This window comes from Nuphar pumila, chromosome 10, assembly GCF_984573655.1.
Source record: "Nuphar pumila chromosome 10, dmNupPumi1.hap1.1, whole genome shotgun sequence".
Taxonomy (NCBI): Eukaryota; Viridiplantae; Streptophyta; class Magnoliopsida; order Nymphaeales; family Nymphaeaceae; genus Nuphar; species Nuphar pumila.
The window spans coordinates 6,130,712-6,153,791 of record NC_143258.1 but is presented as its reverse complement, the minus strand read 5'-3'; the positions used below and the strand labels follow the sequence as shown (position 1 = coordinate 6,153,791).

General features: G+C 39.5%; 2 long non-coding RNA genes across 2 annotated transcripts; both read left to right on the top strand.

Annotated features, from left to right (window-relative positions):
• Positions 1–258: 258 nt before the first annotated feature.
• On the top strand, positions 259–7,412 carry LOC149823363 (uncharacterized). The gene is made up of 7 exons (XR_016435075.1): positions 259–581; positions 2,454–2,631; positions 2,862–5,294; positions 5,411–5,508; positions 5,766–5,908; positions 6,655–6,737; positions 6,859–7,412. It is a non-coding gene; the product is annotated as an uncharacterized LOC149823363 (long non-coding RNA).
• A 526-nt stretch (positions 7,413–7,938) lies between these two features.
• LOC149823362 (uncharacterized) lies at positions 7,939–9,405 on the top strand. Its single transcript, XR_016435074.1, has 3 exons — positions 7,939–8,078; positions 8,367–8,998; positions 9,083–9,405. It is a non-coding gene; the product is annotated as an uncharacterized LOC149823362 (long non-coding RNA).
• The last annotated feature ends 13,675 nt before the right edge of the window (positions 9,406–23,080 follow it).

Sequence of the window (23,080 nt, the reverse complement as noted above, 5' to 3'; positions counted from 1 at the left end):
TTGTTACAAAACTTGTGCTTGTGGTTCATTTCGTCCGGCGCGCTATCAGAACCCAACTGCCACGTCATCCTAAATATTATAGATCGAGTCAACTCCGATTGACTGAGGTTGATATCGCCACGTCGGATAACGGGCCGGACCGAAAGTTATAAATACCGACCCGCGCTCCGCCTCTCTCTCTCTCTCTCTCGTATTCTTCCGAAATATAATTCCCCCGTTTGGTAACGTCGTCGATCGCCACTGGCTCTCCCTCGAGCAGTGGCTCCGCTGGATGCCCCCTACCCTAAACCCTAATCTCTCTCTCTCTCTCTCCTGTCGGCTTCTGCTTGAACCCCTAGAATCACGAGACGGATGAGCGGATGGATGAGAGTTTTCTTCCTGGGTAAGGAAGCAGCGGCGGGGTATATTGTTCTTTGGGTGCACTAATTTTGCTCTTAGTTTTGTTTCCGATCTCGGAAGATCGGGGAGGATTTCTTTTAATTAGCGGTTCATGAGGGTTTTGGCGCGGTTTATTTAGTTGGAAGCGGGATTGAAGAGACCGAACTGAGGGGATCTGCCTTCCGGGTTTCTGCACGTCTGAGGTTAGTCGGATTGATTTGTTTTTTGGTTTTTAGGATGCTTTTTGGAATGATTACGGCTTCATTTTTTGTGTTAAGCAGAATTGATTAGTTTTTTAGGTTTTGCTGGTGCTTTTTTCTGAACGATTAGTGCTTCGTTCTGTGCTTAATATCTTTCTGTCTCTCTCTGTCTTTTTCTCTATCGCAGTCCAATCGGTTTCGCATGGTTAGCTTTATGTATCTAGTGTCATTTTTGGATGAGATAGGCGTGATTTTGTTATCTGATTGCCATTGAGTGTGTTTTTCCCCCTGGTAAGTTAGTATGTTAGTCTCTATGGATCTATGCATGCCTTTTTCTTTTTTTTCTGGTTGTCTAGTTGTGGTTTAGGTGATATTTTTATTGTTTTATGTTCTTTTCCTTCAGTATTTCTCGATTTTTCTTAAATCTTTTAATAATGGAGAGAGAGAGAGAGAGAGAGGGCGGGGGTTTAAGTACCCCTAGCGCCGACCGTCGGCGTTCGATGATACGCCGCTCCCTATACACACACACACACACACACGAAAGCAGGAATGCTCTTCTCTGCAAGGAGCCGAGGCCGGAAGCTGTCGACCAACTCCGGACGCTCTCGACTGACGCCGGAGCACGGCCACCCTTGGAACCCTCATCGAAGCCCAGCCCAACCCATCCCCTCCCACTCGTCTCTCCCCCTCCCGTTCTCTCTCTGCTGAAGCCCACCCCATCGCCTCCCATTCCTCTCTCTCCCTCCCGTCCTCACTTGCTGGAACCCCCTATCTAACCCACCTACAGACATTCCACTATCCCCTCCCGTTCTCTTTCCGTTGGTACCCCAATAGAACCCACCCACAACTGCATTCTACCCCCCTCCCATTGTCTCTCTACTGGAACCCCAATCGAACCCACCCATAGTTGCACGCTACTCCCTTCCTGTTCTCTCTCTGCTGGAACCCTCAATGAACGCACCACCTCTCACTCCTCTCTCCACACAGCTCTCTCTGATGCGACTCTCACCGAAGCCCCTGCTCTACCCCTCCGCTAGACCGAGCTAGGGTGTTCTCAATGGAGCATTGGACAAGTCCTTTCTTTATTAATATGATGATTATTCTGCTGTTAAAAGTTGTTTCGCCATTTCCATGACACTTGATGAACTTGTTTTCACAATGTTTCATATCCTGATTGTAGCTGAAATTCACATTCAATTCATAATGCTTAATATAATTTGGTTTTGTTTTTTGATAAGCATACTGGCTGATGGAATATAATTTGTTGTGATGTATGCTAAAGCTGAATTTCATGTTAGAATGTTTGTGGGTGGATTTTATTGTTTTCTTGAGAGCCAAAGTATTAATTATTATGCCATGCTTGGGAAGAAAAACGAAAGAGAAGAAGACAAAGGAATGAATTTTAAATTTTGCAATGTATGCTTTGGAAGTCTAAAAAAGGGTAAAGGATAGATTAGTTGCCAAAAAAGGAAACTGAATTCATTAGAAACTTCTTTCTTTCTCAAACTTGATCTTGTCATCTTTCTCTCCCTCATTCTTTTTACTCTTGTACTTCTTTATTGTATATTAAGGTCGAAGTTGGGTGTACTCCCTGGTGGGCAGGGGAATCTCAAAGGTTTTACCAACCAGAATTATTGGTGATTTGGTGTTTTTCTCTTGGATTGTCGAAAAGAAAAACAGTGGAACCATTGGTGATGAAATTCTTTATGCCTTTATCTACTTGATATGTTTGTGAAATCCTTTAGCCTTTGCAGCTGATGTGATGTATCAGTTCTGTATGTTGTTCCTCTGATTTTTTTTTTTCAGATTGTGTTTGAAATACATATTTCTCGATCATTTCTATAAATCTGACCGTGACCTTTTCGATCATTACAGGGAAGCCTGCAATTCCGTCTTCATGTTCATGTCTGATGTTTTTCATCTTGCAAGTTCTGTTAATGGGAAGGAGTGTCGCTCCATAATAGACAATGTAGCTCTTCCTAGAGGTTGAAGCATCATTACAATTCTGATAGCCTCGATTACTGGGGCACTTCCAACATATCAAATTGAAGAGGTTTGTTTTATGAATATTTTATTTTAGTTTGTCAAATATGTCTTTCTATGTGTGCATGCACACAACAATGTTCTTACCATCTCACCACCACCAAAATTATTGCCATCTCACCATCACCAAGTCACCACCACCATCACCATTATCACCACCTCATCAATTCACCACCACCATGACTATCTTCCTTTTTCTCTTTAACCTCTTTGATATTTGTTTTAATATTTGTTTGAAAGGTAAAAGAAAAGTTAAGATATGGATACAAGTCGATGTTCTACAAATTTGAATGTGGCAAAGAAGTTAGACATGTCTTTTGATAGTAATGCAAATATGGGAGGAGATATTCAAAGTAAGACGAACATTGGTAGTTATGAGAATGTAGATGTGAGTTTGGCTTTGAACACAAATGAAGAATTTATTTCACCAGTGGATGAAGAGCAAGCTATTGAAGGTCATGTATCTACTTTGGATATGAATGAAAGTGATCTTCATGAAGAAGAAACAACCAAAGAATACATTCCAAGTGTGTCGTTGCAGTATGTACCTTCTATTGGCATGGCATTTCAGAGCGACATGGATGCATATAATTTTTACAATTGCTACGCTAGGATGGCTGGTTTTGACACACACATGAATACTTCAAAAAAAGTAAAGGGAGTATTATATTGGAGGCAATTCACATGCACAAAAGAAGGGTTCAGGAAACCAACTACAGAGTTAAAAAAGCAAAGAGTTTCTAAAAAATGTGGTTGCAAAGCCAAAATAACCATCCGCTTATGTCCTGAAAAAGAAAAATGGGTTGTTATAGGTATTCATTTGGGACATACTCATGTTTTGCACTCCCCTTCTAAAGCTGACATTCATAAATTGACAAAAAGGACAAATACTCCTTCAAAAAAGGTTTCAGAGAGATGGATTGGATCTGGTTTAAAGCCTTCTCAAGTGATGGGTGTCTTAACCTACGAAGCAGATGAAATTGAAAATGTTTCTTTTACTGAAGAACAACTTAAAGTGTTTCTTCAAAAAGAAAGAAAAAAATATTATGGCAAAGATTGTCAAATCGCATACAATTATTTCAAAAAAAAGAGAGAAGAAGATTCATACTTTTACTATTCAGTTCAAGTTGATAAGGAAGGACGACTTGGCAATTGTTTTTGGGTTGATTCTATTGCACGTGAAGACTATTATTACTTTGGTGAGGTGGTGACATTTGATACAACTTACAAAACAAATAATTATTTAATGCCATTTGCCCCATTTACTGGAGTCAACCATCATCATCATTGCATTGTATTTGGGTGTGCATTACTTGTAGATGAAAAAAAGGAGACTTTTGTTTGGGTGTTTCAAGAATGGTTACGTGCAATGGGTGACCGACCTCCTATAGTAATTATTACCGATGGAGATTCAGCTATGAAGGCAGCTATAAAAGAAGTGTTTCCAAATACAATTCATAGGTCTTGCGTGTGGCATATTATGCAAAAGGTTTCATCAAATGTTGGAAATTTGTATAAAAATAATCCAATTTTTAGAAAACAATGGGATGTGTGGTTCCACCAATCGGAGACGGTTGAAGAATTTGAAGATAGATGGAATGAGATGTTATCATCATATCCTACACTGCAAGGCAATAAGTGGGTTACAGACCTTTGGGAGGAGCGCACTAGATGGGCTTGGCCATATACTAATGACACATTCATGGCAGGCATGTCTACAACCCAACGTAGTGAGAGTATGAATAATTTATTCAAGAAGTGGGTTGATGCACATACTCCATTGCACTTGTTTGTACAAAGGTATGATGCTGCAGTAGAAAGGCGTCGCTACAAAGAAAAAAAGTATGATTTTCGAATGAAAGATGATATTATACCCACTCAAACAGGTACAAACATGGAGCTTCAACTGCAAAAAATCTTTACTCCAACAATTTTTGTGAAACATAGGGTTGAATTTTTGGGTTCCTTAGGTTGTTTTGTGAAGCTTGAACATGCAGGTAAGGTGAGAACATATAAAGTGACACAAGAACTGCAAAATAAAGACATAAAAGAGTATACTGTTACATTTGATGAGAATACACAACAAATATCGAAGTGTCGATGCCGGTTATGGGAATCATCGGGTATTGTTTGTTCTCATATATTTGCTATTTTTAATGTTGAACATATTAGTGAGTTTCCATCTAAATACATCCTTAAGAGATGGACAAAAAGTGCAAAGAGCGGTGGCATATATCAAGTGGGTTGTTCACGACCTTTATTTGAATCAAGTGCATGTATGCTTATAAAAAAAAACTTGATGTCTTTAAAGGCAAACCAGTGTATCAGTAGATCATTGAAGTCTGATAAAGCTTATGAATATTTCTTAGATGTTCTGGATAAAGCAAGGGTTGAGTTGGATAAAATAAACAATCAGGTTTGCATTGATGAAGAAAATGTTAGTGTAAATGATGAAAATACATGTAGTAGAGGTGAAACCATGAAGGTTTTGTGTTCCATCGATGATTACATAGATAATAAAATTAGTTTAAAAGATTGTGAGCCAGGGCATGCGAAAGACAGTGGTAAAAGAGTCCCATCAGGCATCAATCAAAGCAAGCATGCGAGGACATGTGCAAGTTGTGGTCGGCATGGGCATAATTCAAAGACATGTTATTACAACATAAAATCAAGGTAAACATTAAATTCTCTATAATTTTTTTAGAGCCTAGTTATGTTAATTATATTGTTCATAATGCATACTCATTTTGTTTCATTCTTAATCCTTTTTATTGTTCATTTTTCTGTAGGAACACTTCTACTAAAGTTGGCACTAGTAAACCACTAAGATTATGCCACTTTTGTAAGGACACAGGACATGACAAAAGGAATTGCCCAAAATTAAAAGGTATAGATTATACATTTTACATAGTTAATATTTGCAATTATTATGCTTATTTATTGTTTGAATAGATTTTCTTATTAATCTTCTTTATTTATTTGTGGAACTTTGATATGAAATGGCTTGGAAGGACCAGTTACATGTTTTGTGTATTTATTATTCAAATCTAATTACATGTTTTTGTATACTATTGTTATGTGCATTTGTTTATAGGAGCTTATTTCATGTTCTGATATGTTTTTCTTAATTTTAATGATTGCAAGGGCAACAATGACTATTCTTGCTGCAAATTTTACACTTTCTTCGAGGGGCAGGCTTGAGGCATCTATGATTCTTGGGAGACCTGCCAACCACAATTGTGCAAGTAGAGTGCAAGATGACCTCATCATCTTGGTTTTGGGAGTGGGTGGGTTGAACTTTGGCATTGATTATAATGGTTGGGGTGAACTTTTATCTCGTAGAACATTTGTATTGCGTATGTGAAATGGGTGGTTGCTTGTGATGTTTTATCCTTTTAAGTGCATGGAGAAGGAACCTACAATGCGATTTTTATGAGCTTTAATTGAATGAAAAGATTTGACAAATTCATCAAGTATTCCACTCATATCCCACACATTGACAGATCTGCTGAATTGGTAGCCATATAAAGCATCACTTGACCATTAGAGTCCATCTGCTGCAACGCCTATGTCTTTGCTGTCAATGAATGGATGCAGGGAAATGCTAGATTGAATTGTTATGGTCATTGATGCTCCACATGACTTGCTTTGGTTGTACGTGGACCGGCGTTGGATAGACTGGAGAATAATTTTTATCTTTTTTTCTGGTTACTTCTGCTGTTCAGCACAATAGTTCACTCCAGTGTTGTTAAAAACATGCCTCAAGGCGCAAAAAGCGCGCCTCGCCTTAAGGCGAGGGGCGTTATGCCTTGAGGCGCATGTGTGAAGCGCAAAACCCTCGAGGCGCACGCCTTGAGGCGAGGCGCGCCTCAGAATGAGGCGTACACGCCTCGATTTATTTGGTCAAATGAGGGTCAAAACCCTCATTCGACCAAACATTAGAGCTTAAATGAAGCGCCCCCGACCCTAATTAGGGTCGGGGGCCCTTTATTTTTGATGCTCATTATTTTCTCTCTGCTTTTTTTGCTCACAGCCGTCTCTCTCTCTCAGCTCTCACAACAGCCTCTATCTCTCAGCTCTCAAAGCAGTCTCTCTCGTGGTGGAGCCTCGAAATAGGTATGCTCTCTCTTATCTCTGATTTTTTTCTCACTTAGTCTCTTTCTCCCTCATTTTTTCTCACGTAGCCTCTCTCGTTTTTTCTCACGCAGCCTCTCTCTTTGTTTTCTTTCTCACACAGTCGCTCTCTCTCTCTCTCACAGCAGTCTCTATCTCTCTCGTGGTGGTTCCCTAAAACAGGTACTCTCTCTCATTAACTATACATGTAAAACAGCATAAAATATATGTAAAAAGAGAAAACCGTGTTATTGGTTTGGCTGCATGGCTATCTAGATTTGTTAATCTCTCTCTGTCTCTCATTTGTTGGATCTCATCTTATATGGTACCTATACATGACTTATACCAACTATAAGAAAAATCAAAATTAGGATTTGTATTTCATGGCATTGAGCAATTCATTTTTGTTTTATTTCAGATTACCTGAATCAGATCCATAGGTTGGATGGTCAAACGATCAATCAGATCCAAGATCATGCTTAGGCAGCATAATCTGAATCAAATTCATATGCAAACTTGATATATATGGTGCATGAAAGTAAAATTAGTGGTCATGCATGCTTGAGCCTGCATATTACCTGCTTCTTGAGCAGATCAAGATTTTTACTTGCATATCCAACCAAATCATGTCCAGTTTGATTCACAAGCAAGCCTCATCCGATTGGAAAGCAAGCAATCAACTAATGGAAGAATAAAAATTTAGGAAGAAACCTGTATATTGACAATGAAAAAAAATTCACTACCACCCTGCACTGCATATTTTTGCACATACAAGCGTGTAAATTAATAAAAAAAGATACGCATCACTTATTAATTGCTACAAAAGATTTTGACCATTCAATCACCTGAACAATACTTCCAGGACGACGTGCAAGATCATCTTCTTGCCTATCTGACTTTAGCTAATCCACACCATGCGCTGCATATTTATTTGAGATTTTTTATTTCTTGTTGGTTGTTGCTTCATCAATAAAGCATTTTTTATTTATTTATAATTTTAGATATTTTTTATAATTTTTTTAAGTTTTAATTTTTTTTTGAGGCTTACGCTTTACGCCTCGAGGCGTACGCCTCACCTCAGATTTTGGTGGAGCGCCTCACTACGCCTCAACGCTTTTCACAACATTGGTTCACTCTAATGCTTATTAAATATTCATATTCACTTTGTTTAGCTTTTTGTGGTAAGGCGTGTTCCTTTCATCAGATTATTGTTGCTGCCTGCTGATGCATCTCCTTGGATGGTAATCGGATTAAGATGAGATACCTTGTTGGTACAAGTGCAAATCAAAGAAGCATTTTTCAGGATGAAGTTTTGTGTGTCATTAGATCACAGTTGCAGAACAGGTGATTAGTAATTGGATAGGGAAAAGATACTTTATCAGCAAATTGGATTTTTACCATAGAACATATCTATAATTTTGAATGTTTGCTTGTCTATGTAAATGTATATTTTGTATCTGGTCTGGTTGTTGTTATTGTTATTTTGGAGATATGTATTATTAGTATTGACATTATATTGCTTGTTTATGTACTTAATTTGTTGAACATGCTACTTATTACAAGATATGGTAACCCTTTTTCTTTCTTTCTTTTTTCTGAAGAGAAATAACTGATTTTTTGAATCGCTAACAGGTGCAATTCATACCTTCTACTGGCATCCTCGATGTAAAATGCCATGAGTACCTTCTCTACCCACAAAAAAATATTTTCGTTATGTTTTGGCTTGTACATGGGATGTACCTTTGGGTTTCAAACTTGAAATCTACCTTCATCTCACAACAAGTGGAGCTGCCCTCTAGCCAGGTATGAGAACCTACATCCCAAAAATCGAGTTACCCTTGCCATTAGGATAACCAGATAAGAAGTGGTAGTATTGTTTCTTCTTCTCCATTCAGTTCCGGGAAACCTTTGTACCCTCTGTTGTTATGAATGTATAAATCTGTTGTTTTCCTACATTGGTTGCTACGGAAAGACCATGTTGAAGCAGAGTAAGCACTTAATTGAAAGTTCTGATTTCAAGGCACTTGGAAATTGTGTAAGGTGTGGGAGCATGATGATTTTCCAAAGGCCATGGTTAATGGTGTTAAAACATAGTTTCCCAAATCATCATTCCATGCAGAGGCTGAAGCTAGGAAATATATTACCAATCAAGCAACTGGACAATGTTGAGAGAGTTGTTTTGTTATTGAACTTCTGAATTTTGTTGAGCAGGTTAGCCCTTCCCAGTTTGAAGCTCATGCTGGATGGGCATCAAGGCGCCAACCGTGAGTATTATGCAATTATATTACTTGAATGCATTTGTCATTTGCAGAGTCCTTTGACATTTATCTTTTTATGAGTTTTTGCAGTTATCACTACATCTATACTTCAAGTGGGCTATCACTTCATGAAATCTGTATTTCCTTGTCGAAAGGCCAGAAGCTTACCGCTAGCTACAATGATGTCCTATGTACCATGTCTGGAGATGGAGGAGACCTGCTCCTTTGTGATGGATGCCCTAGAGCATTTCATACAAGTACAATATTCATTTTTTATGTTTTAATTTTTTCTTCTGTATTCTGCGATTCTAAATCATACCGCATAATATGTCTAATACCAACTTTGGATGCTCTTGACTTCAACTTGTACAAACCAACCGTTTTCTTCAATATGGTGATATTCACTGTTTACAGATGGAAAAGATGCTGGAATATAAGGTGAAAAAGTAGCATATCTATTTTTAGTAATTTGTAACTCAAACACTTTCAGTTTGCAAACTGGCACATTCTTCTGCTGTTGGAAATTGATTATACTGCATTTACTTACCATTTTGTTGCTTTTAGTATCGACTAAGTTAGTTGCTCATAATGTCACATGGATACTGATGCAGGAACATGACATGATGCACATAGACTTGGTGTGACACAACAATTCTTAAAAAATTAGGATACAGGGACACGGATGTGCACACAAACATATATATATATATATATATACATATATATATATATATATATATATAGAGAGAGAGAGAGAGAGAGAGAGAGAGTGAGAGAGAGAGAGAGAGGTCTGAAAATGGGATGCCGATAACCCCTATGTAACATAGACACATCAATGCACCTGCCATACCTGTGCTGACTCGGGTATGGGTACTAGACATGGTGCAGGTACGTGTTGGGTCAGGTCCAACCCTGACCCAAATAACACAGTTTTTTTTAGTGTTTTGACATGTATCAAAGGGCGGAGCCATTTTGGTCCCCACCTTGACCCCAATAAACCCTACGGCCCCTTATTCTTGTTATTGAATTTTGAGTAAAACTTTGGGTTGAGGACACGATCACCCAGTCTTACGTGCCCTCATCGTGATAAAGTTGTATAGAATTTCAAAATAATAATATTATTAGTTAATATTTTGTATATTTATTTTAAAAAGTTATAACCCTTGATATTATGATTTTTTACTAAAGGTATTTTATGGAGAGTCATTACTTCTCCACGAAAAGAATCATGAGACATAACCTTTCATTAAAAGGATGTATGGATGGTCATCTTGCTAAAGGGTATAACTTTATTTTTTGAGAAGATACCAAAGAATGATGGAGTCTGAGGTGATATCTGATAGAGCGAGCTTTGCTGCATCGAGTTGCGTGCAAAAGTCGAGATCTGTATAGAATATATTTTTGGATTTTTCTTAATTGTTTTATATATTTTTTATTTTTTGTGTAATTTTATTTTTAATTTAGTCAAATCCAAGCTTAGTTGGATCCAGCCTTGGCTGGTCTAGACCCAACTAATATTGGATCAAACTAGTTTTTTTTTTAAATCATTGGGCGGTGTCATTTAAAAGGATGGGTAGACATTGGGAGCTCTCCCACTCCCCAATGTCCTCCCTTATTTTAAATGCTGTTAGGGTGGATAGGATATTTTAATAGTGTTAGTTGAAAAGTCAAAGTAGGTATATTTTAATTGAGTTTTGTCTTATGTGAGTAAGTTAGAAAGTAGGTTAGGTGTTTTTAGGTATTTTTTAATACTTATAGTTGGCAAGTAGATGTTGGCTTCTTTGCCACTCCTCTTCCTATTTAAACCCTATTTAACAAATGAAAAAAGTATAAGTTATGAAATAAAATTTTTAGAAACTATCTTTTCTTTGTGTGCTTTTTGGAGTGACACGAGAAAGAGAGTGGGTGAGAGACAATGAATCGCAAGCTGAGCCCAACCGGTTCGACCTCACAACCATGTGCCACTCGTTCGCACATTCTTTGGTCGGTCGATGTTGGAGCTGACCAGTGCAGAACCCTTGGCCGGTTCCTCCCATCCTAACCATGCGCTAGTTGGGTGTTGCTACACCTATTGGCCGAAAATTCTGACGGTGGTTCATTTTTTGTGTCGATCGTGTTACGTGAATGCTTGTTGTTGCATGTTCTAACATTGTTCCCTATGAACCTTGACCATCTGCATCAAATAGTATCAAAGCGTAGGTTGTCGAGTTTCTCAGTTCGATACGACCTACGACATGGAGCGGAGATGGAACTTAATCTGCCCATGCAGTGTGTGTTCAACGCTAGAGGTGCCTCCTTGTTTATGCACTTCGAAGACGAAGAGATTCGAACCCCATAAGTCTGGTGCAGCGAGCTTTGTTGCATTGAGTTGCATGCCAAACTCGAGATCTTTGTAGAATAAATTTTAGGATTTTTCTTAATTTTTCTATATATTTTTTATTTTTTGTGTAATTTTATTTTTAGTTTAGTCAAATCCAAACTTAGTTGGATCTAGTCTTGGCAGGTCCAAACCCAACTAATATTGGATCCAACTAATTTTTTTAAGCATTGGGTGGTGGCATTTAAAAGGAGGGGTAGTCGTTGGTAGCTCTCCCCCTCCCCTTTGTCTTCCCTTGTTTTAAATACTATTAGGGTGGGTAGGATATTTTAATAGTGTTGGTTGAAAAGTCAAAGTAGGTATATTTTAATTGATTTTTGTCTTATGTGAGTAAGTTAGAGAGTAGGTTAGGTGTTAGTAGATATTTTTTAATATTTTTAGTTGGCAAGTAGATGTTGGCTTCTTTGCCTCTCCTCTTCCTATAACAAATGTAAAGTATGAGTTATTAAATGAAATTTTTAAAAACTATATTTTCTTTGTGTGCTTCTTTGAGAGACACGAGAAAGAAAGAGAGTGGATGAGAGACAACAAACTGCGGACTAAACTCGGCTGGTTCGACCTTGCAATATCGTGTGCATGTTCTTTGGCCGGCCGTTGCTGGAACTAACCAGTGCAAAACCCTTCTAGTTCCTCCCATACTAACTATGTACTATTAGGGCATTGCTACACCTATTGGTCAGAAATGCCGACGAAGGTTCGTTTTTGGTATCGATCGTGTTATGCGACTGCTTGTTGTTGCGCGTTCTAACGTTGTTTGTTGTGGGTCTCGACCATCTGCATCAAGTAGTATAAAAAAGTAGGTTGTCGAGCTTTTCAGTGCGACACGATCTATAGCATGGTGCGAAGATAAAACCCAATCTACCCATGCAGTGTGTGTTCGACCCCGGAGGTGTCGCCTTGTTTGCGCACTTCGAGGACAAAGCGATGCGAACCCCAAAAGTCTAGTGCAACGAGCTGTGCTGCATCGAGGTGTGTGCTAAACCCAAGATTTTTGTAGAATAAAATTTTAGGATTTTTCTATTTATTTTTTAATTTGTTTGTAATTTTATTTTTAGTTTAGTCAAATCCAAGCTTAGTTGGTTCTAGCCCTGGTAGGTTCGGACCCAACTAATATTAGATCCAACTAGTTTTTTTTTTAAAGCATTGGGCGGTTCTTTGGCCAAACGATGCTAACCTTGGCCGGTTCTTCCCATACTAATCATGCGCTAGTAGGGTGTTGCTTCACCTATTGGCCGGAAATGCTGACGGAGGTGCGTTTTTGGTGTTGATCATGTTATGGCCAGTGCTTGTTGCTGCATGCTCTAATGTTGTTCGTTGTGGGCTTTGACCGTCTGCATCAGTATATGACCATCTCAACCCTTCAATGGATGATGGAGTTTAGCTCATGTCGAGTGGTATGATGCCTCACATAGTCCCGAAAAAGGGGCAGAATCTATGTCACATGGCTGCGGGGATTCAACACTTCCAAAAAACCCGGGTGCGGGGGTGCGGCAGGGACAAAAATGTAAATATATATATATATATTATGTATAGTGTATATGTATGAATGTATGGTAGCTGTTAAGGTCCATGTGTAATGCCCGTAAAAAAATAAAAATAAAACGTGTCAGACTCGTGTCAGACACGTGCCCTACACGTGTCGGGGTTTGGTTCGCTGTGTCGGGCCTGGATCCGGGTCCGAACCGGACCCCAGCCTAACTCGGACCCGGGTTCTCGAAGCCTCGAGAACCTGTGTCTTTTAAAAGACGCAGGTGTCTCGGGCGAGGGGCAAAAACCCTCTCCCCTTCTCTCTCCTTGCCTGTTCTCCTCTCGCTCCTCCCTGCGGCCACCGAGCGTCGGCGACTCGCCGCCGGCCACCTGTTCGCCTCCTCTCTCAGTCCGGCAGACCCCCCGACGACGCAAGCAGCCCCCCTCTCCGTCCCCTGTGTCGCAGGACGTCGGCGATCGAAGCCGACGACAACCTCCAAGCTCCAGTGATCCCCCACCTTCGCCGCCTGTGTCCCTCGTCGTTGCCGACCTTCGAGCCTCTTCGCCTCCCCCTCTCTGAGTTCGGCAGACCTCCCGGCGGCCACCTGCGACATCAGCGACGACCTCCTGACTGGCGATCGGCTGCGCCAGAACTCTGACGCCGGGAAAGTCGGCGCCCCTTCCACTGAGCCTCTCTCCCTGTTACATCGGCGGTCTCGTTTCTTCCGGCCACCTGACGTTTACAGCTGCCGGCTATAGCACCGTCGCTGTCCCCTCTCTGCTATGGTTGCCGTGGTTCCCGATGATCGCCGCCGTCAGCGAGCAACCCCGACGACCCCGTTGCTGCGGCCTTTCGAGGTGAAAACCCTCCCCTCCTTTTCTTCTCCTTTGTGAGGAGTTGGTCGAGAGGGGGGCTGAGCAACCCAATTTTTTTTTTAAAATTCCGCAGCCCATTTCATAGGGCAATTTTTTTTTTAAAAAAAAAAATCCAAAAAAAATGACCCTGGGTGCGGTCAACGCACCCAGGGTCGGGTTGACCGCACCTGGTGCCGCATCCGCGTCGAGTCTCGTTGACGCGGGTGCGGCACCCTGCTAGCCGAATCCCTGTGACATAGGGCAGAATCATGGAACTTCCCTTGCCAGGGGTTCTTAGCCATACATCATCAACAACAAAGGGGGGAAGGGACACTTCCCTGCAACAATAGTGAGAATTGAGCTCTTAGAGGGTCATCCTAAACGAGTCTTGGACTCACTGATATGAGAGAGAGAGAGAGAGAGAGAGAGAGAGAGAGAGAGAGATGACACACCTAGGATTTATGTGGTTTGGCAGATGTGTGCCTACATCCACAGTAGATAAACTCTCTTTTCACTTGTTATCTCTTGGGTCAAGGCCCTTACATTTTATATAGTAGTTTGCATTTGAGATTAGATTAGATTTTGTTTCCTCATCCTTAGAGGATTCCTCCTTGTTTAGGATCTTTCTCTCTTCTTTATCTTTATTTGGTTGATGCTATTTCCTTCTTGGGTGAGATCACAGTTTCCATATGGTTGGGCCTAAGATCTCCTACTATATTGGGACTTTACTTGTATTGAGTCCAGGAGTTAGGAGCTGGATCTGAATCTGGATCCGGATATGGTACCGATAATACCCCCCTCAAACTGGGTGGTAGAGACATCTAAAGACCCAGTTTGAGTCAAAGAAATTGAAAAGCAGTCCCGGGCAAAGGTTTGGTAAAGATGTCTGCAACTTGGAGATGAGAAGGAATGAAGGTGGTGTCTAATTGTCGCTGATCTACTTTCTCCTTGTGAACGAAATGATAATCAATTGCAATGTTCTTGGACCGGTTGTTAAACACCGGGTTGACAATCATGCATAATGCAGAGAGATTATCACAACAAAATGGTAGGAGCTTGAGAACTGAAGACACCAAGATCCCGAAGTATGAAAGTGATCTATGTGAGCTTAGTAGTGGTAGAGGCGAGAGACTAGTACTCAGCTTCAGTGCTTAAATGGGCAACAATAGGCTGTTTTTTTATGCTACAAAAGACACAGTTACCTCCAAGATAAATACAATAGCCGGAGGTGGAGTGACGAGTGAGCGGACAACCAGCCTAGTCAGCTTCAGAAAATCTGTAGAGAGCAAGGGGCTTATGGGCGAGGAGCAGAATATCGTACGCAATAGTGCCTTTAATATACCGCAAGATCTGTTTGACAAGCTAGAAGTGGTACAATGTAGGTGCATACATGAATTGACAAACATAATTGACACTATAGGACAAATTTGGTCGAGTAAATGTGAGGTACTGGAGGCTGCTGACGAGACTCTGATAGTATTGAACATCTTTAAAAAGTGGGGCATCATGGGGCAGGTTGGGATGCCCAATCATGGGTGTATAAATAGGATGACAATTTTTCATCTGCTCTTTGTTCAAAATATCGTATGCATACTGAGACAGATCTAAAAAGAGCCCACCATCAAACCTTTTAACTTGAATACCCAAAAAATGATGGTCACCAAGGTCCTTCATAGCAAATTCATCACTAAGTTGGCAGATGACTTCAGAGAGAAACTGATAATTACTGTCGATGATGATGATATCATCAACATAAAGAAGAAATATGCATCTGTGGGAGTTATGACCAATAAATAAGGAGGAATCGGCCATGCTACAGTAGATGTCGAGGCAATATATTAAACAATGTGAATGGTGGTAGGTTTGATGATCGGGGAGAACATTTCTATAAAATATGCCCAATAATTAGGGGAATTCCTTGGCAATCAGCCTTGCCTTAAGTCTGTCAAGAGTAGCATCGACATTTAGCTCGGTTTTGAAAACCCATTTGCAGCCTACGACGTTCATGTTAGGTTGTTTTGGAACAAGTTCCCAGGATGGTGGTAGGTTTGATGATTGGGGAGAACATTTCTATAAAATCAACGCCCGGTAATTGGGTGAATCCCTTGGCAATCAGCCTTGCCTCAAGTCTGTCAAGAGTAGCATCGACATTTAGCTCGGTTTTGAAAATCCATTTACAGCCTACGACGTTCATGTTAGGTTGTTTTGGAACAAATTCTCGGGATGAGACAAGGCATATGTAATGAAGTGCCGGATGAAGTCTCCAAGAGCAAAACAAGAGAGCACGCACATACACAAATAGCCACTAATGGGCAAAAGAACAACACAACCACTTAAAGTGGTAAGGCACCCAAAAGAAGAGGAAAAATATATATTCCACTCAAAAGGCTTCAAAGAAGCATACCTTACAATGGGGAGAAACCCCTTTATTTATAGACAAAAGAGGAGGCCTTGGAAGGGCTCCTAGAGGGACGTTGGAGCCCTTCCAACGGTCATAAATATGACCGTTGGATGCTCCAACGTCCTCCTAGGTGGGGCCCATTCCAAGGTGGAAAAGAAAAGAATAAAGAAAAGAAAAAAAGAAAAAAAAGGAAATAAAAGAAAAGAAGAAAAGTTACAATATGCGATAAGAAGTAAAAAGACTGTTTTACCCCTATGGGTCTATTTACAAAAGATATAAATATATATATATATATTTATATATGTAGATAGACACATAGACATATATATAATTAATATATATATGTGTATGTGTCGTGATCTATATATATAAATATATATATGTACAACATATTTTAACACCCCCCCTCAAACACACGGTGAGATCACCGAGAGTTTGCTAAGGAGAAAGAAGAAACGAGGCGATGGCAAAGCTTTGGTGAAGAAGTCCGCCAACTGGTACTCGGTTGGAACATAAGGCAATTGAATGGTGCCTCGTAGGAACTCATCACGAACATAATGGCAATCCATCTCAATGTGCTTTGTTCTTTCATGAAAGGTGTGATTGCTGGCAATGTAGATAGAGCTCTTGTTGTCGCAGCACAGCTTTGAGGGAGTTGAGAATGAGACTCCCATATCTTTAAGCAAACTTCTTAACCATACAATCTCCGTGGTGGTAGTGGCCATCGCACGATACTCTACTTCAGTAGAAGAGAGTGAAACTTTCTGTTGCTTCTTACACCTCCAAGAGATAAGTGACTCTCCAAGAAACACACAATACCCTGTGGTAGAAATACGATCATCGGGGTTACCACCCCAATCAGAGTCAGTATAAGCAAGTAAAGTAAGAGGTGAAGAAGAGGGTAAGAATAATCCTTTTGTTATGGTGCCTTTCAAATATCTGATAATTCTCATGACAGCAGCCATGTGAATGGTGGAGGGAGCAGTCTGAAATTGACTTGCACTATGAACTGCATGAGAAATATCGGGCCTAGTGATGGATAAGTATGTGAGCGACCCAATCAATTGACGATAAGGTGTGAGATCAGCTAAAGGAGTGCCATCACTGGCTCTCATCTTGGCATTGATTATTTCTGGCGTCTCAACCTTCTTGTCATCAGTCAGTCCAGACCTATCAATAATGTCGGAGGCAAGCTTCATCTGAGAGAGGACATACCCTTTGGGAGAGTATGCAACTTCAATACCTAAAAAATATCTTAGATAACCAAGATCAGATATATCAAAATTTTCTTTGAGAATATTCTTAATAAGGTTAATACCTCTCTTATCATTACCTGTGATAATCATGTCATCAACATATAATAACAGAATTGTAATGTGATCATTAGAATTTTTAACAAACAAAGCAGTATCAGTATAACATGAGGAGAAACCATTATCAAGAACTACTTTGCTAAAAAGATCATACCAAGCTTTAGGAGCTTGTTTAAGACCATAGAGAGCTTTATTTAACTTTAGAATATTTCCTTTACCAATTTCAAGACTTGGCGGAGGATCCATAAGCACTTCTTCATATAAATTTCCATTTAAAAAAGCGTTTTTAACGTCAAGTTGATATATAGGCCATTGTTTAATGGAGGCTAAGGCAATTAAAGTTCGCACACTAGTCATCCTAGCTACGGGAGCAAAGGTTTCCTCATAATCAATTCCATATTCTTGGGCATAGCCTTTTGCAACCAAACGAGCTTTGTATCTCTCAAGAGATCCATCACACTTGGTTTTAACTTTATATACCCATCTACACCCAATTGCCTTTTTTCCTAATGGTTGGGGAATAATACTCCAAGTTTGAGCTTTGTTAAGAGCTTCTAATTCAACTTTCATTGCTTCAATCCAATGTGGATGATCTTTAGCTTCTTTAAAGGAAGTAGGCTCATGATATAAATGAATTAACATGAGACAAGCCCTATAATTAGGTGAGAAAGATTCATAAGATACAAATTTTTGTGGAGGTCTACTATTACGAGAAGATCTCCTAGGTGCATTAATAGGTTCTTCTAATGAGAGATCTTGAGAATATCTTTCAAGAGCAGGTTGATGTTCATTTCCTGACCGCCGGGTATATACATTTATTTCATTAAGATTCTCAATTTGAGAATCATTACCATGTTGGAGTATATCATTATGATGGGAGATGCCATCACAAATATTATCGCAAGTAATTGCATCTGGTGTTTCAATTCTAGGAGCAAGATCAAATAGGAAGGAATAGTCAAAGTTTTCTCTAGATGTGTGAACATCAAATCCATTTTGTTCTTCAAGAAAGTTTACATTTCTTGATCTATAGAGTTTATTATTTCGAGTATCATAGCATCTATAATCTTTTTGATTTTCACCATATCCAATGAATGCACATTCAATAGCTTTAGGTGATAGTTTATCTTGTCCTTGAACAAGCACAAAACATTTACATCCGAATATCCTTAATCTATTAAAATCTGGAGTAATTTTGAATAATTTTTCAAAAGGTGATACATTTTTTAAAGAAGCAGAGGGCATACGATTGATTAAATATGTTGCGGTAAGAAGAGCTTCGACCCAAAAGTTTTTAGGAACATTTTTAGAAACAAGAAGTGTTCTTGTAGTTTCAATTAAATGTCTATGTTTTCTTTCCGCAAGACCATTTTGTTGCGGGCTTTTAGGACAAGATCGTTGATGTAAAATTCCATTTGTTTTGAAATAATTTTGAAAATCTTTAGACATGTATTCTCCTCCAGAGTCGGATCTAAATATAGCTATATTGTTTTGAAATTGGTTTTGAATAAGAATATGAAATTCTTTAAAATTATTAAAGACATCGGATTTGTTTTTAATAATGTATACCCATGTATATCTAGTAAAGTCATCAACAAAACTAACATAGTAGGAGTAGCCTCCCTTGGACAGAACGGGTGCCGGTCCCTATACATCGGAATGCACAAGTTCAAAAGGTCTTTTTGACACAAAATTACTATGAGAATACGGAAGCGAATGAATTTTTCCAAGGATACAATCATGGCATGTGAATGTATTTGTATTACAAAATTTTTCCAAAAAAGGAAAGAGACAATTTAGAAACACTAGGATGTCCAAGTCTTTTATGCCAAGTCTCAATATCTTTGGATTGAACATGATTACAAAATGATTTGGTTGGCAATGACAAAAAATCCATATAATAAAGATCCCCTCTTCTATGGCCTTGCCCAATCCGCTTCCCGGACCGGAGATCCTGCACATAGTAATGGGTAGGTGAAAAAGTGACATTATATTCAAAATCGGTAATTTGGGAAACGGAAAATAGATTTAAATTAAGTTTTGGAATAATTCGAATTTTGGGAACAAAAAATTCTTTGTTTTCATTATAAGTTTTCTCAAGATTCCCAATGCCTTCAACATCCAAGGATGTTCCATCGGCAGTGGAGACAAAAGATTTAAATTTGTTGAGACTTGTTTTTTATAAGAGTGATGCATTCAGAGTCATATGAAAGGAGGCACCCGAATCAAGAATCCAAGAGGTCATACCTGGGAAGGAGGAGATAGCGGCGCCGGAAGTGGATGGTGTAGAGGAAAACTGAGAGGAGCTCATCTTCATGAATTGTTGAAGAGTTTCGGTAAGATGAGCAAGGGACTCTTTTATGTCACCATCTTTCTTTGAGTCTTCATTTGGAGGAGCTTCACCAACGGAGGCCACCTTCTTTTTAAATCTTGGGCAATCCGGACGAATATGGCCCGGTTCATTACAATTATGGCAAATGATTTTCCTTCCTCCACCACCATTATTTTTGAAAAAATGAGGTGGTTTGTATGACCTTACATTGTTGCCGGGTCTAGATACGGCATGAACTTCATCAACATCTCGTTTTAAGGCCAAACGAGTCTCTTCTTGACATAAGTCGGCCAAAATATCACTTAGAGGAGTAGAGGCCCTATGGAGAAGGGATCCTCTAAGTTGCTCAAATTCGGGGCGAAGCCCATGAATAAATTGGAAAAATCTTTCTTTTTCCATTTGCTCTTGCCTCATAGCAATAGCACTACCTTCCCATTGGGGTTCGAGAAGGACAAGTTCATCCCATAAAGAAGATAGGGCACTATAGTAGTCCCTAATACTCATATCACCTTGTTTGGTAGCTCTTACCTTTTCTTGTAGAAAGAAATGCCTAGCAAGGTCTCTTTGAGTGTACATGCCTTTCATAAAGAACCAAGCTTCATTAGCCTTCTTGAATTTGGCGAGATTTGCACAAATCTTTAATTCAACATTGTTCATGAACCATGCTAAAATTTTAGCATGCTCACTTTCCCAATCTTCTAATTTAGAAGAGTAATCAAGAATAGCCTTCTCTTTTTCCTCTTCGTTCAAAGCTTTTTCCTCATTACCTTCAAACTTAGTCAACTTCAATTGTGGTTCCGAATGGTTCCACATACATAACCCCAAAGTTTTTTACCTTTGAGATTGTTTTCCATAGCAGCTGCCCACATGTGATAATTGGTCCCATCCAATTTGAATGAGAGGTCGATTTTTGCATCCTTGTTGGCCATTTGTAGAAGAGGAATATAAATGCACGAAAGAGAAGGATATTACTTGTCAAAAGAAGATCCGATGAAGCTTTATCAACCAAGGCTCTGATACCATGTAATGAAGTGCCGGATGAAGTCTCCAAGAGCAAAACAAGAGAGCACGCACATACACAAATAGCCACTAATGGGCAAAAGAACAACACAACCACTTAAAGTGGTAAGGCACCCAAAAGAAGAGGAAAAATATATATTCCACTCAAAAGGCTTCAAAGAAGCATACCTTACAATGGGGAGAAACCCCTTTATTTATAGACAAAAGAGGAGGCCTTGGAAGGGCTCCTAGAGGGACGTTGGAGCCCTTCCAACGGTCATAAATATGACCGTTGGATGCTCCAACGTCCTCCTAGGTGGGGCCCATTCCAAGGTGGAAAAGAAAAGAATAAAGAAAAGAAAAAAAGAAAAAAAAGGAAATAAAAGAAAAGAAGAAAAGTTACAATATGCGATAAGAAGTAAAAAGACTGTTTTACCCCTATGGGTCTATTTACAAAAGATATAAATATATATATATATTTATATATGTAGATAGACACATAGACATATATATAATTAATATATATATGTGTATGTGTCGTGATCTATATATATAAATATATATATATGTACAACATATTTTAACAGCATACACTTCTTTCATAGCTTAGTACCACCCAGGATGGACCAAGGCATCCTTCACACTCTTAGGCTCAACAATGCTGTCAAGTTCAACTAAAAAATTATTTTTGGGTTGGGTTTGACAATCTCATGACTCATGGACCATAGTTGGTGTTGGATTGTCGTGAGGCTGCTGATCTGGTTGATGAGTGATGTCGACATCCATGTGGCAGGTATGATCATCAACTTGCTGCTCCAAAGCTTTAAGAGTCGATGTTGTTGGGGTACCTTGGTCGACTGTTGAGGTACCTTGATCGGTAAGGTTTTGATGGTCAATGGTGTCCTATTTCTGAGTGGTTCCGATGGCAACATCATCAGGGAACCACTGAGAGAATTCTGTGAGAGCAAGATTATGACAACTATCCTTGAAAGGAAAGCATGTTTCATCAAATATCACATGTCAGCTTATATAAATACGACCAATATCAACATGCAAGCAACAATATCCTTATTGACATTTTCTTCGATTGGAGGTTGGTGATAGAAACTCCGCCTGTGTAGTTATACACTGCCGGTCCCAAGCCCGGATAAAGGAGGAGGGTTGCGGTAGGCCTGTGACAGCCAGCATAAAAACTTTGTCATATCCTATGAAAATGAACCAATATGAGAATTTCGTTGGGGCGTTCCCTACTGAGCGACGCGCTGTACTCTCTAGGCCCGGAGGCAGTGATAAATGTGCAAGGGTTGCTAGGTCGTCGCCCAGAAGCGACGCGTCACACCGGCGCCCGGGTGTGGTGTCAAATAGGCAAGGGTTCCCTCACTTTGTTGGACGGGTGGGGGTAAAGAAGTTAGTCCAAGACCATAAAATTAGGTTAGCCACTTGGAATATAGGGTCTTTAACTGGTAAGTTGGTAGAGTTAGTAGATGTTATGTGTAGGAGAAATATTGATATTTTATGTCTTCAAGAGACCAAATGGGTAGGTGAGAAAGCTAAAGTGATAGAACCTTGGGGATATAAGATTTGGTATACAGGAATAAATAGGAATAGGAATGGAGTAGGGATTGTTATGAGTCGTCAGTTTATAGATAATGTAGTTGAGGTCCGTAGGAAGGGTGATAGAATTTTACTTATTAAATTAGTATTAGGTACGGATATTATTAATATTATTAGTGTTTATGCACCTCAAGTAGGTTTAGATGATTCCATTAAGCATCAATTTTGGGAAGATTTAGATGGAGTAGTACAAGAGACATCTTATGGAGAAAAGCTTTTCATCGGCGGTGACCTTAATGGACATGTAGGCATTAGTAGGGATGGATTTGAGAATATCCATGGAGGCTATGGTATAGGAGAAAGAAATGAAAGTGGAGAAAGGATTTTAGATTTTTGTTTGTCCTATGATATGATCTTAGCAAACACTTGGTTTAGGAAGAGGGAGTCTCACCTAGTAACATTTAAAAGTGGGGTTAATACGAGTCAGATAGATTTTTTCCTACTTAGAAAGAGAGATAGGGGTTGTTGCATCGATTGTAAGGTTATACCAGGAGAAAGTGTAGCTACACAACATAGAGTCTTAATTTTAGATCTTAGAATTAGACAATGCCGCAAAAGGGATAGACATAGGATAGATCCTAGAATTAAGTGGTGGGCACTGAAAGGAGCTAAACAAGGAATGTTTGTAGAGCAGGTAGTTAAGGAAGTTGATTGGTGTCTCGAGGAGGATTCAGAATCAATGTGGAATAAGATAGCGGGTGGTATGAGAAAAGTAGCTAAGGAGGTATTG